The following is a 14902-nucleotide window of genomic DNA, read 5'->3' as shown; positions in this document are numbered from 1 at the left end:
TAACTAGACCAACTGTTTCTCCTTTCTATTATTTTTAATGAACTTAATGCCGAGTTTTATTCATTGTGTGATAATCCAGTCAATCAATTAATAATTTACCTACAAATGGTCAGCTCAAGCCAGAGGCAAAACAACCTGATTTTGCTTCGGACATTGAAAAAAGTAATTGGAGTGGGATTAGGTGTCTTAAAATCTAGCCTTTAAAAACAGGATTATCTAAATGGAATATAGTGAAAGTAATCCTGCTTTGCCCCATGTTCCCAATGGGTTCTCTCTACATATAAATTAGTTGGTTGTCATGACACCAAACTCTTAATTTAATGCAATATGAAACTATAAATGAGACTAGTTCTCTCTACTATGATACTGTGATAGTTAAAATAACATTTTAGAACTTTTTCTGACTTGTGGACCAAATTTTAAGTAGTCTATTTAAGATGTTCCTTTCTATTTTAAATAATTTTACATTAACTTCAATGTATAAAAGCTCCAGTTCTAACAAGAACACCAATGAGAATACCTTGTAAACCATTTAATTACCCATTCCTTTTAAGAAAATCCAAAATGTAAATATCCAAATTTAGAAAGTAGATGGGGGAACTGGTAATGATTCTATTTCTTTGGAATTTTTCCCTTTACCTACAGGATAATGGATTTTTTTAATTCCAAGTTGCACTTGCTCATTTATTTTAGTACTTATTACATTTGCATTTTTATTATCTGGTTACCTGTTTTTATTCCTTTACTATGCAATGCCCTTTTGAAGGGCAGGATCCCTGACTTTTTAAATTTGTTGTTACTCCAGTATTTAACACATATAAGGAACTCACACGTTGTTGTATCAGTGAGACAATTAATAAAATCCATATGATTTGAAATCTAACTTTAAAGAAATATATGTACTTTTTCCTTTTTTCTTAATCCCTACACCTCTCAGAGACACTAAGCTCTGTTTATAAATTAGTTCTAACCTTTTCTAAAGAATATTTTCGGTTAATATAGAGAATCTAGGTTTATTTTTTTATAAAGAAATACTATGGAGCTAGATTCTTCCCCTCTGAGAAAATTTCCACAGAATTACAGGAAGAATGAACTGAGCGGAACACTTTCTTCTTCAGTTTTTGCAGTAAATACTTTTTCCTGTCCTTTTTCTTTTGGTAACACAAAGAAGTAAATGAAAATAAGTAAATGAAATATTTCACCCCCAATGCTTCAATCACAGACTTCTATTTACAAACACTGGATTTCAAATAACGTCATTGGTAAATAAGGCTGCTATTTCAAGCTTAAAAGCATAGCTGATGAGAGACATGATGATTGCTTTAAATATCCTAAGGGTATGAAAACTAAAGTGGAGAAAGAATTATTTAGGCATAACTAAAGCATAACTAAAGGGAGATATAACTGGATGAAGAAATCCTGTTTTTTTTTTTTTTTTTTTTTTTTTAAGGATAATTTCAGGGAAAGAGTCAGTATATATATATAAAGTCCCTTAAACTTTTTTAACAGTCTATTGGGCTGTGGGATTGCTTCTAATGGAAAGTAGGAGGAAAAAGCCATGAGTGCTTAAAACTAGACCCAAAACTACCAATGAAGAACAAAGATGAGGATGGCCTTACACAGATAAGAGGTATGTAAAAATGATGAAATAAAGTCCTATTTTTAAACATCTTGATTCAAGAAATGAAATCCTGATGTTGCTTCTAGTGTTATTTTCCAAGAAAATATGCTAAGCAGAGTACTTATGAATAATTTCTAACCGCACTTCAGGTAAATCCTATTCAAATTGGTGATTGTTTACACATACACACACCTTCTAAGAATTATATTCTATTTTTATCTTTGAAATAATAAATAGATAAAAGTGATGTTCTTTGGACTCCCCCCCACACACACAATCTATTACTCTTCATATATAACTCTACTTAGAGTAGCAAAAAAAAATTAAAGATCCATTGGTTTTCCTCCCCATCTATACAATAACCATGATTTTTCAGGCTGTAAAATTTATATGAGTTGAAGGCATCTCCTACATGGGAATCTGTGGTGCTGGCTCTTGTTCAGGGATAAACTTTCCAGTAAACCTGCATCCATAGTGAGGAAGGAAAACCTCCCTATTTTCTTTTTCCTTCCATTTATCTATTTCAATTGCAGAATGGATAAGCAAAGATTTTCTCTCTTTTTAATCTCAATTTCCAAAGGACACTGATTTCAGATAAAATCAAGGAGGTGTTATATGGTCCAGAAATTTCTGAATATAAGCAAACAATTTTTATTCTTCCATATGCCAGCTGAGCTGGCTCCCTGATTGTAATGATGACCAATTATGATTAAAGGGCATAGAGACGGTGCTCCATGAAATAGCGAGGTTAATGCTGGGCCACCTCCCTCCCGGGGTTTATTTCTCTTTTTGGTTTAAATGATGGTGGGTGAGGGTTATATTTGCCACTCTTTGTCCCTCTGCTGTTTGGATTTTTACTGCCCTTAAACTATTTAATAGTTTCATTACATATTTACCCTTGCTCCTCCCTTCCTTAATGAACAATAATGAATTTCAGATGCAGTAAATATCTCAAGACAAAGTTTGGGGTGTGTCTTGGGTCAAAATCAGCTTATTAGTTTAGGCTAATCTAAAAATCTATGAATTTTATAGAGTATTTGACTAAATCAATTAGTATTGATTTGAAGCTATGATATGAATGCTATGTAAAGCCAAAGCTCAAGATTGTTAGGTGGCATTTAAACTTCTTCTCAAAAGAATTCTAGGCTTAAAATTAAGGTGAAATTAGAAACGTTGAGAATTAATGTATTAATTAATTAATTAATGTAATCAATGTATTATCTATGTGACCTTGGGAAAGTTATTTAGCCTTTCTAATCTTCAGTTTCTTCATCCCTAAGGTATATATGTGTAAGGTGAAGGTGTGCATTCAAATGTGTAAGGGGACCTAATAATAGGTATTTTTCTCATATAAACAATGGCTGGACTTTTTCCGGACAGACCTTGTACATTGAGGGTGAAAGCTGAATCTTATCAATAGCTTTTTCAGGGTCTATAGATTATTATCATATGTTACCAGGATTTTTCTTATGCTAATATTTTTATTCTGATTATTTTGTTGTTGTTGTTGGGTTGTAACACAAAGTTCTGTAGATTTGAGTCATCTACCCCAATCTAATTTTTTTTCCCTATAGCCCTCAGTATTTTTCATGCATGTTTTTGGACAGTGCTATATTTTTCTACAGGAGTCCGTAACTGATTCAGGGAAATTTTATGGAGCATAGAGGTATAGTCAAGCTTAACTTCCAAATCTTAAATAAATATGAGAACATTAGTTTTGTTTTGCCTTTTCCCAAGGAATTCCTTTTCACAGATTGATAGCACTCAGAGAATTTTGTTTTATAACTCTTGCCCCCGAAAAGATTATTTTCAATTTTATTCATTAAATTAACCTAGGGCTCAATTTATTAACTAAAGTGATAATTCTTTGCTGTATAATATTCTACACAATGAGACAGAAATATAAATAGATATAGAGGGATAGATAGATAAGCAAAAGTGTTTAAAATATAACATAAAAAGTTTCTGTCAAATGACCTTTCTAGTAAACCAGGACCAATGTACCAGCTTTGATGTAAATTGCTTCTTTTGGTGATATATTATGAAACTAGATGATATTTATAATGAAACTAGACATCTTGTTATACAAAAATTTATATGGAAAAATAAACACGAAAGAATAGCTAAGAAAACACTGTGACAGAAAAACTGAGTGGGGGATCAACTGAATCTGTCATTACATACACATTCAAACATATATGATTAAAAGTGTCAAACAGGCATGTGGATGTTCAGATAGAACACTGGAAGGGAGTAGAAAGCTAGAAATAGACAAGAACCTTTGGGAATGCAGAATATAATGAAGGTGGCACCTCAAATTATTGGGACAAACATGGTGCTGCAATGCTGGTACAACTGTTTGGAAATCAAAGTAAATTAGATCTATAGATCATACCGTACACCACAGTACATTCCAAGTGCTCTAAGATCAAAATGCAAAATTTGAAGCCATGTAATGTATAGAAGAAGAGGCATTTTTATTGATTCAAAATAGAGAGCCAATAGAAGAGTGATAATTTAACTAAATAAACATAACAAAAACAATTTTGTGGCATAAAAAGTGATAAACAAAGCTAAAGCCAATGACAAACTTGTAAAAAAATTGCAAATATTACATGTATGTGTATATTACATGTGTCATATATCTTATATATGTTTGTATGTGTATCTATATCTATGTCTATACCAATACCTGTGTGCATGGTGTTAACAATGAGGGAACAAATCATAGGCAAAAGATATGAATAGACAATTTACAAAAAGATTAAATAAAAATTAGATCTTAAACACATGAAAAACATGTTCAAATTTACTTCTAATAAAAGATATGCAATATAATAATAAAAAAGAAATGTAGCATAAAGCTATTTTGAGTTGCTATTTATAACCCATGAGATTGGCAAACATTTAAAAAACTTGACAATAAGCTCTATTGGCCTGGGAATCAGGGGATAAGAGAAATAGCAAATTAGCACAAACTGGTGGAGGAGAAATAGGCACATTTAATAAAACTAAGAAATTGCACAAAAGATACTCCTACCACCTACAAAAATATAAAAATAGGTATGCCAAGATTATTTATTTCATCATTGTTTTAAATAACATGATTAGGGTACAACCTAAATGCCCCAATATTGGAAACAACTATGATACATTCACATAATGGAACACTATGCAACTGGTTTTTTAAAAATGAACTGATATGATGTTATTGCTAAGATATATGATAAAATGGAAAATCAAAGAACAAAAGAGTATTTATAGTATGCTATCTTTTGTTTCAGATAGTTTAACTTAGTAAAAAGTGAGGTTGTTCTTGACCCCACTAAGTCAGACTACCTGTTGCAATGAAGAAAGTCACCTTGACAGGACTTTTATTCTATTTTTTCCTCAAATCTTATGTAGCTAATGCTTTCTCTTTAATTATGAGAAAGCTTGCCCCTAATAGCTACCAACTGTGAAAATACTGGGGGGAATCACGTAAGAACTAACATGGTGTCCTCAATATATTGATATTATTCCCTTTTACCATTGTGTATCACCAGAAGAGGAAAAGTATGCAGTTCTGCAGAAGAGACTAGCTCACTAATAATTTGCACTGTTTTGAAGAAATGGTTTCCCCTAATACCAAGAAAGTGAATTAGTAACTCAGCTTTGTTACTTGCTAGCTATGTGGCCACAAGCTCAAAATTTAATTTTCCCCAGCCTCAGTTTTAAAGCTGTAAATTGAAGATATTAGCAAGCTTACTTCCTAGAGCTGTGGTGAGGATGAGATGAGATAATGCATGGAAATGCCTAACACACTGTAAATAAAAGTACCTATTTGTACTGTCTTTATCAGCACTGTGTTCTTTCTTTGGCTATGCCACAAACTGGGCTCTGTGTGTGTGTGTGTCACACAGACACATAGGCACACACATGTGAACAGAGGCATAACTAAACATGCCCAAACATTGTCCAGTGTTACATTTTATGGCTCCCTCTCCTTTTGTAAAGCTTGATAGTCTTAATGTACCTTGTATAATGGATTCTTATTCTGACTTTGCTCATAATGTTCCTTCCACCTATAATGTCCTGCTCCCCATTTTTCAAGTCCTATCTCAAGTCCCTAAACATCACTTCAGCCCTTACCAACCACCCACAATCCATTGAGCTTTCATAGTTCATAGGTCTATAGCAGGCTTGAGTAGATAGACTTGTAAGTTTCTTTTCTGTTTACATTGGTACAGCAACAAGCTCTGTAAGGCCTTTGAGAGTGGGAGCCATCTTCCATTCCTCTAATGTAGCCACTGCAGCACCAAGCACGTGTGTCCTGTATTGTCGATTACTTACAAACCCTTATCAAATTGAATTGATTCGAAATGCACCTCACTATATTTTGTAAATATGTTTCAAGCATAAAGGATCAGGTATTACATAGCAGTGCAGCAAAACTAACTACATATTTATAAAATCCCACCCCTGAGACTTTATGATGAGGAGTTTATGAATTATGTTACACAAATTATGCCAACATATAGTTTTGTCTATTAACCTAAAGGGAATATAATACTGTGGAAATTTTTTGACAGGCTGTCATATTTCAATCCAAGTTATAACAGATTCTGACACTCTAAAAATCTTGATTTAATATGCCAGAAATAGACAGTGACTGTCACTGATGGTCTTGTCTGAAAGTAAATTCATTCCTTAGGGTCATAGCATTGCATCTCAGCAATGAGATTTCAATGCTGGTTCTGATCCAGGTCAATGAATAAGATATCACACATCCAGGTTTTTCACAGAAATAATAAATGGACTGGGGTTTTCTCCTCTGGCTATTGGGTTCTTTTTCACCGTCACCTCCCAACAGTTTAAGAAAAAAATGGCAAAATTCTAGATAGAATTAGGACAGAATAATTTCTTAACCAAAATCAAATTCTCCTTGGAAGTCAGGCTTAAGACAGGTGCAAAAACAAAACAACAATAATAAAATAATAAACTATGTCTTGTGGTTTTGGTTATAGTAATATAAGATGAAGAGCCAATGGTAATTTAGAGTATTTCTATATAACTAAAGTGTACTTTATGTAGTAAGCAAAATAAAAGTCCACAGCCTAAGCCCCAGACCTGTGAATTTGCAGACATAATTAACTTAAGGACCTTGCTTGAGATGGGAAGAGTATCCTGGGTTAGGCATGTGGGCTCAATGTACTTGCAAAATGTAGAAGAGACAGGCAGAAGAGCGCAGTCAAAGAGAGATGTGAGTGTAGAAGACTTGTCAGAGAGATGTCACAGTGCTTCCTTTGAAGATGGATAAGGGAGGCCATGAACCAAGGAATGTAGGCAGCTTCTTTGAAGTTGAAAAAGACAAAGAAAATGATTCTCCCATAGAACCTCCAGAAAGGAAAACAGCTCTCCTTCCACCTAATTGTAGTCAAGAGACCTGTGTTAGACTTCTAACACACAGAACTGTAAAATGATGCATTTATATTGTTTTAAAAAACAAAAGTTTGTGGTAATTTGTTATGGCAGCAATAGAAAACTAGTATTCTTTACCTGCAAAATGTTGTAATCTCTAAGAAGGCATGATCTTTGATCTGTATGCTGTTTATTTCTAAACCTAGAATAATGGAATAGTGCTTGATTAATAATGCACACTTAGTACACATTCTCTGAATAAAATACTGAAATGACCTTTTATATTTTATCAAACAAGTCTCTGTATATTATCTACACTTGCTCTCACAATAATTCTGTTTCTTATATTTAGATACCATAAGCATCTCTTAAATTTTATAGATAGAAAAATATTTAGTAACTTCTTCAAGATTATCTAGCTCTGTAGAGACATGGTCAAGGCTTGAGATAAGATCAACTGACTTTCAATCTAGTAACCCTTTTAGCATGACAACCCAACTACCCAATTGCAGTTTCTAAAAGAATTAAAAAAAAAAAAAAGATTGATCAACAGAACTCTAGTTTAGCTCAATCTGTTTCAAGGAATTAGGCTATCACTCTAATTCCATTTGACTTTAAAGATAATTAAAATTAGGAATACAATGACAACGTTACAACTTAAGAAATGTGTTGCCAATCTACTCAGAACTCTCATCACAGGGAAAAAGTGCCCCAGGTTCTTTCTCTGGCGCACAAGCATTATTTGTTGTGGTGGCTCCTAGAACCAGGCAGTAGGGGGAAAGCAGCATAGCCTTACCATAGAACAGAAGCTCACACCAGAGCAGACAGGCCTACTACCCCCGAATCAGGCCTCCACAGTTACTCAGTCCACAGGAATGTTTCTTGGGCCTTCTTTGATTTATTGTAAGCTACTTTCGTGGCTATATTAGTCTACTGCAGCAAAATGTAATGTCATAAAACTTACTGATTTTAAACAACAAAAATCAGTATTTCTCATGATTTCTGTAGGTCATTAATTCAGAAAAAGGGCACAGTGGGTATGGCTTGTTCTGCTCCACAACATCTGGGACCTCAGCTGGACAATTCAAGAGGCTGGAGGCTGCAGTCATCTAAAGGCTTGACTGGGGCTGGATGACCTTCTAACATGGCTCAGTCACATGGCTAGAAAGTTGGTGCCAGATACTAGCAGAAGGCCTCAGTTTCTTTTTCCATGTACCTCTCTGTGGGTTGCTTAGTGTCTTCATGGGTGGCTTCTTCTAGGGTGAATAATCTAAGAGACCAGAGTAGGAGCTACAATACATTTTTATTACCTGAAGCCACATACCGTCATTTCCATAATATTCCATTGGTTACAAAAATAGCCCTGATTCAAACTGGACGAAGACTACACAGAGGGGGATGAACACAAGGAAGCAAGTATTATTGGGGACCATCTCAGAAGCTGGCTAACACATGGATGGAATCAAACCACTTTGCTCTTAGGAAACATCTTAAGAAGTCCTAGAGCCAATATGATTGCCTACTCTGTTAAAATTGAGTGATTAAAATAATGTACCTTTGTCAGCCTTCAGTTTCTAAGGGAAGCAGTCCTTTCCCATTCCCCATCTTTATTGCTCATACACTCTGTAGGAGGTACTTTCCCCCCTTTAAGGAGAATATAAAATACTAACTAGTCAAGGCAGGCTAGAAAGGAAAAGGACGGAACATAACAAATAAAACTCCAGATTTCAGTGGCTTAATACAATATAAAGTTTTTCTTTTAAAATTAATATTGTATAGAGTAATGAAGGTCAGTGTTAATGCAGGGTGTCTCTTAAGTGATAAATCAAGGATCCATCTTCTGTAAATGAACACCATTATCATTGTAGAAAGGGTAATAGGAGTATGGAGAATGGTCTGGTGTGATTTATTTTCATACCTGCAAGATGTTTATATTATTTTTGCTGGAGCTCAGTCATGTGGACTGAATGTAGCTGCAAGAAAAGTTGGGAAATGTAGTCCTTTACAGTGTCCAGGAGGAGTAAATGTGATTAGTGGAAATCCAGAGGACCCACTACTGCTTCTGTGCCATGCTGAGCTACCTAAATAAATCTGCTATCTTGATGTCAGAGAGATCTTTTTAAAATATGTCTTAGGAGAGAAAAAAGATGGCGGAGGAGTAAGTGGAAGCTACACTAACGTCCTCCTAGAACTAGTCTGGATTTACAATGTAATTTTGGAGAAATCGTCTGGAATAACCAACCGAACACCAGCTGGAGAGAAGTCTTATAACCACGGAGAGACAGAAAAGGCCGCTACATCACAACGTGACCGGTAGGGAGTGCGGAGACACGGAAGGGCTGGCTGGGCTCCCACGGGTGGCAGCTGAAGGGACTGAGAAACAGCTCAGCAGCTGGGGGTTCCCCCTGAGAAGGGAAGGGTCTAAACCCCCAGCTGAGCTCCCCAGCCTACAGCAACAGAGTGGAAAGTAAAATAGCATCCAGCTGAGAAAAGCGAAAAGCCACAGGGTTTCTTGCTAACCGGAGAGAAACAGCTGGAGAAAAAGAGCTCTTAATCGGATCACATATGAAAATATTCTGCCCCCACTTACCCTGAGCTCAAGCAGAGGGAAGACAGAGAGGACTAGAGATGCTTGGGGACAGTTTGGTGTGGTGGCTTTGAGGGCAGAGATGGGGAAGCGGCTGGCGGGGTCCCAGTGCTGACTCATCCCCACACCGCAGGCAGACCATTCCCGGCCAAGTGGCATCAGCCTGAGGGGAAGCAAAGGCCCTGCCTACAGGAATTAAGCTGCCACACCCACGGTCCTTAAGCCTGACAGCTAATCACAGATTGAATAGATTAACAACTAAAGGAGTCAGACAAAGGCAGTAGATCCCTGGAAGTCTCCAACAGGCTGCCTAGGCCCGGTCTGGTACAGGATCTGATGCCACCAGGGGCAGACCCAGGAAGTACAGATCATTCTAAGAAGCACCAAGAAACAATAGGAGTCACAAAAATGGGGAGACAGAGAAACAACCCCCCATCGAAAGGAAAGGTAGAGTCCCCAGAAAGAGTGCTAAATGAAATAGAGGGGAGCCAACTATCAGATATGGAATTGAAAACATGGATTATGGAGAAGCTCAATGAGCTCAGCGGAAACTACAAAGAACTCCAGAAAAACTACAGTGAACTCCAGAAGAACTATAAAGAACTTACTGAGAATTATACCAGCATCAAAAAGGACATGGAAGCTATCAATAAGAGCCAGGGGGAAATGAAGAATACGATCTCTGAATTGAAGAACACAGTAGAAGGAATTAAAAACAGGCTAGAGGAAGCAGAAGATTGGATCAGAGAGCTGGAGGACAATGTAGGCAAAAACTCACAGACAGTGCAACAAAATGAAAAAAGACTGAACAAGAATGAAGAGGCTCTAAGACAGCTGCAGGACAACATGAAACGTAATAATATCCGTATCATAGGAATTCCAGAAGGAGAAGAAGAAGAGCAAGGGATAGATAACCTCTTTGAAAAACTAATGACAGAAAACTTCCCTAACATGAGGAGAGAAAGAATCATGCAAATCCAGGAAGCACAGAGGGTCCCAATGAAGATGAACCCCAACAGGTCCACTTCAAGACACATCATAATTAAAATGCCAACATTCAAAGACAAAGAGAGAATCCTAAAAGCAGCAAGAGAGAAACAACTAATAACATACAAGGGAGCTCCAATAAGGCTATCATCAGATTTCTCAGCAGAAACACTACAAGCCAGAAGGGAATGGCAAAAAATATTCCAAGCAATGAAAAACAAAGGCCTACAACCAAGAATACTCTACCCAGCAAGGCTCTCATTCAAAATGGAAGGTGAAGTAAGGAGTTTCCAAGACAAAAGAAGGCTAAAAGAATACATCTCCACCAAACCAGCATTGGAAGAGATGCTAAAGGGTCTGCTTTAAGAAGATGAAGAGAGGACTTCCGGCCAAGACGGAGGCTTAGACGGACACACTAGGTCTCCCTCTACAACTATAGAGGAATACAACTACTTCAAAACAAAGGATAACTAGAAATTCCAGAAAATAAAACTACACGGAAGTCCAACATATGAAGTTATAAACCGGCGGTGCCATTTGGGCAGGTAAGAGTTAAAGTGGGCAGTGCTGTTTGCGGTCGCACCCGGAGCGGCGGGCGGCGAGGAGTCCCGGCGGCCGAGCCCCTGGCGGTGCGCGACTCCGGAGCTGGGGAGAGCGGCCGCCGCATCGCCTTGAACAGTGAGGCCCAGGGGGGCGGGAGGACGGATCCCGGTCTCCTAGCTGAATAACTGTGTGAATCCATCTTGGACCCCCGCCCCCACAGAAAGCACCACAGGGCTGCGAAATAGGTCGCGGACAGGCAGGCGCCGGTCGCTGATTTATGACGCGTACACAGGCACTGCCCCCGACAGCCGGCCCAAGAAAACAAAAAGCATCTGTCAAAATGAGGCAGGCAACTTTAGAAATACCGGTAACACAACTCACCAGGCAGCAGATAGAAAACCTGACAGATGAACAGATAAGAAACCTGTCAGAGGCTCAGTTCTGGGCCATTGTTATCAGGTGGCTTACAGAATTCACAAAAGAGCAGGAAAAAGATATGAAAGAAGCGAAAAACTTTCATAACGAAAGGAACAAAACAGTATACGAGACAGAAGGAAAGGAAATAAAATCCAGAGTTCATTTCAACAAACTGGAATATGGAGAAGGAACAAGCAGTCAACCAATGCAGCGAGAGGTAATGGGAAGCAACAACGAAAGGATCAGAAACCTCTGGGACAGCTATAAAAGGCCCAACATAAGAATCATTGGTTTGCCAGAGAATGAGGAAGATGAACTAGAACTTGAAAAATTGAGTGAAAATATAATAAAGGAGAACTTCCCAGACTTGGGGAAGGGAATAGACCTGCAGGTCCAGGAAGCAAGGAGAGTTCCCAAGAAACTGGACCCAGGGAGAACCACTCCAAGACACATTATAATCAAAATGTCAAAAATTAAAGATAAAGAGAGAATCTTAAAAGCAGCAAGAGAGAAGAAAAGAATTATGTACAAAGGGGTCCCAATTAGACTATCAGCTGACTTCTCAAGGGAAACCCTACAGGCAAGAAGAGAGTGGCAAGAAATATTCAAAGTAATGAAAATCCAAAACCTACGACCACGAATACTCTATCCAGCGAAATTGTCATTCAGAATAGAAGGACAGAGAAAGTGTTTCCAGGACAAAATAAAACTGAAAGAGTTCATTAGATCCAAACCACTGTTATATGAGATGTTAAAGGGACTGGTTTAAAAAAAAACAGAAGCTAGGGAGATGAAACAAAGCCAAACTAAATAGGCAACGAGAGGGGAAGAGGAACTGTGGGTACGGGAAGCATATTGGGGGGAGGTCAACAGGGAGGGGGAATGGGGAAAGGGAGGGAGATGATATAGGAATTGGGGATCAAGGTAGGAGGGAATGGAATAGACGGAGAGAGGTTGGGAGGAACTGTATGCACAACTAATGGACATAATCTAAAAGGGGGGGACAACTGGAGGGAGGGGGGCCACCGGGTGGAGGGGAGCAGAGGGAAGGGAAATTGGCACAAATGTAATAATTTAATCAATAAAACACATTAAATCTGAAAAAAAAATATATTGCAAATTAAAAATAAATAAAATCAGTCTATTAGCAAAAAAAAAAAAAAAAAAAGAAGATGAAGAAACAGAGAGAGACAGAGAGGAACACGAGTACAAAGGGGGAAAATGACAATGAATAAGTACTGAAAGAAAGAAGGAACTTCTACCATTTGCAACAACATGATTGGAACTAGAGAGAATTATGCTTAGCGAAATAAGCCAGGCAACAAAAGAAAATTACCTTATGCTATCACCTGTTACAGGAAACTAATGAACAACACAAACAAATGAGCAAAATTGAACCAGAGGTATGTAAACAAGGAATAAACTAACAGTAACAAAGGGGGAGATGGGAGGGAGAGAAGGGGTAAGAAGGGGAAGGGTCTAGTCAAAGAACATGTATAAATGACCCATGGACATGGACAACTGGGTGGGGACTGAATGTGGAAGAAGCGGGGGGCAGGGAAGCAAGAGGGGGAAAAAAGTGAGACAACTGTAATGGAAAAACAAACAAACAAAATTTTTTAGTGGGGGGAAAAATAAAAATATAAAGAATAGAAATGCAAGCTCAGTGAATATTAGAAGGACAAGGATTTTCCTTCACACTGTATATTTTTCTCCCTATCTGATCCCTCCAGAATTTGGCATTATAAAGAAGTAAGTAATGACCTAACTTTCTTTGCATAAAACTAATAAGACCAGTTGTTAATAGAGGGTTTTTTATTGTTTTTTTTTGTTTTGTTTTTTGTTTTTTTTTTTTAACTAAGACTTTGAATGGAATGTCATGCCTAAAGGAGACATGCTTGGGCTTTGGTTGTTACCAAAAAGCCCTGAGCAACTGGGACTGACTTTCAAAGGTAATAAAAGTCCACAAGATAAAAGGCCTGGTACCTTGGATGGATGAGCGGTCCATAGCAATCTTTCCAGGGAAGGAATGAAGGTTGTTTTCCTGAAAGATGGCTAGAAGGGACCTTAAGGCACAATGGAAAACCAGGAGGACCTGGAAAAGACAGGTGTTTACAGGCAAGGCTGAATGCCAGGTATGTGGATCTGCTTCTGTGCCTTGAAGGGGAGACTGAAGGTCACCCTAAATGTTCCTTGCGTAAGTCCCAGCAAAACAAAACTAAAGATCATAAGTGATCATTTGCTGCTCTTGTTGTGTTTATGCAAATGAACAGGATAAATTAAAAATGGACTTAATGCAGTCCCTTTAATGACAAGGAAGGTAATCTTAGGGAGAAAAATCACGATTCAAAGAAGATCACAATGCCCAGTGGTAGACTATAAAGTAGTGCAACTAACCGTCTTTAAAGTTTCTTTTTATTTAAGATTTGTTTTCATTTGAAAGTTAAACTATGTCTGTGGCATTATCAAAGATGTTTAATTTACAGGCAAGAAGAATGTCAAATGCCTTGCAACTGGATGTCTTTCCGATAAGATAGTCCTACAGATTTAGAGACTTGTATGTGGATTATGTTACATAAATTAACATGTGTTTTCTGTTTTCAAAGGGCATAAGCCTACGATCTCATTACCTGAGTGATTGTCTGTACGTATAGGCCTCACTTAATCCTGTCTGCATTGCTGCCTCCTGAGACTCAATGGTTTGGCTGAACTAAGTGGCTGGGTTGGTGAAGAATGGGGTGGTCTGTGGGCTTCACTTTAAAACTGGTTTCTCTTTTCTATCCTAATGGCTTGGACAGAAAGAGCCCAGAGGTCTGAGAGGGGGGGAGACCTAAAATATTTCCCTCAGTCCAAACTAAGTATAATGGGCAAAAGGGTTTTGGACAGGTGAGATGTACCTGGCATACCTTCCTCCAAAGAAGCCCTTATTTTCCCTAATGTGGGATATTGAAAAATTAATACCTGTCTTTTGTCATCTAGTGGTTACGGATTGAATGATGTCCTTTAACCCTGTTGCCCCCAGAATACAACAAGGATGCCAGCCTGTTAAACCAAGCATGCTGTTGTCCAGAGACAGCCAACCAACCTGGAGTCTGCACGATCCTTTCCCATGTGGGAAGGCCACCCTCCCCTCCACACCCCCACTCTTATTAGGGATTTCTTGACCCACGGGTAGGTAGGACGACGACCATGTCCAGCTTGAGGCAGCTAGAGGAGCTCGAGACCTTCGTCCATTGTCCTTTATAAGATTGTAAAGGGTCTTAAGTCTGAGAGGGAGGGATTGTTATTTTTTATTGTTAAAATATTTAACTAATTAATTAATTATTTTTTAAAAAAGAAGAAGAAGA

The sequence above is a fragment of the Furipterus horrens genome, unplaced genomic scaffold (genome assembly GCF_987537825.1).
Source record: "Furipterus horrens unplaced genomic scaffold, mFurHor1.1.pri manual_scaffold_6, whole genome shotgun sequence".
NCBI classification, from domain to species: domain Eukaryota; kingdom Metazoa; phylum Chordata; class Mammalia; order Chiroptera; family Furipteridae; genus Furipterus; species Furipterus horrens.
Note: the sequence above shows the minus strand (reverse complement) of the source record.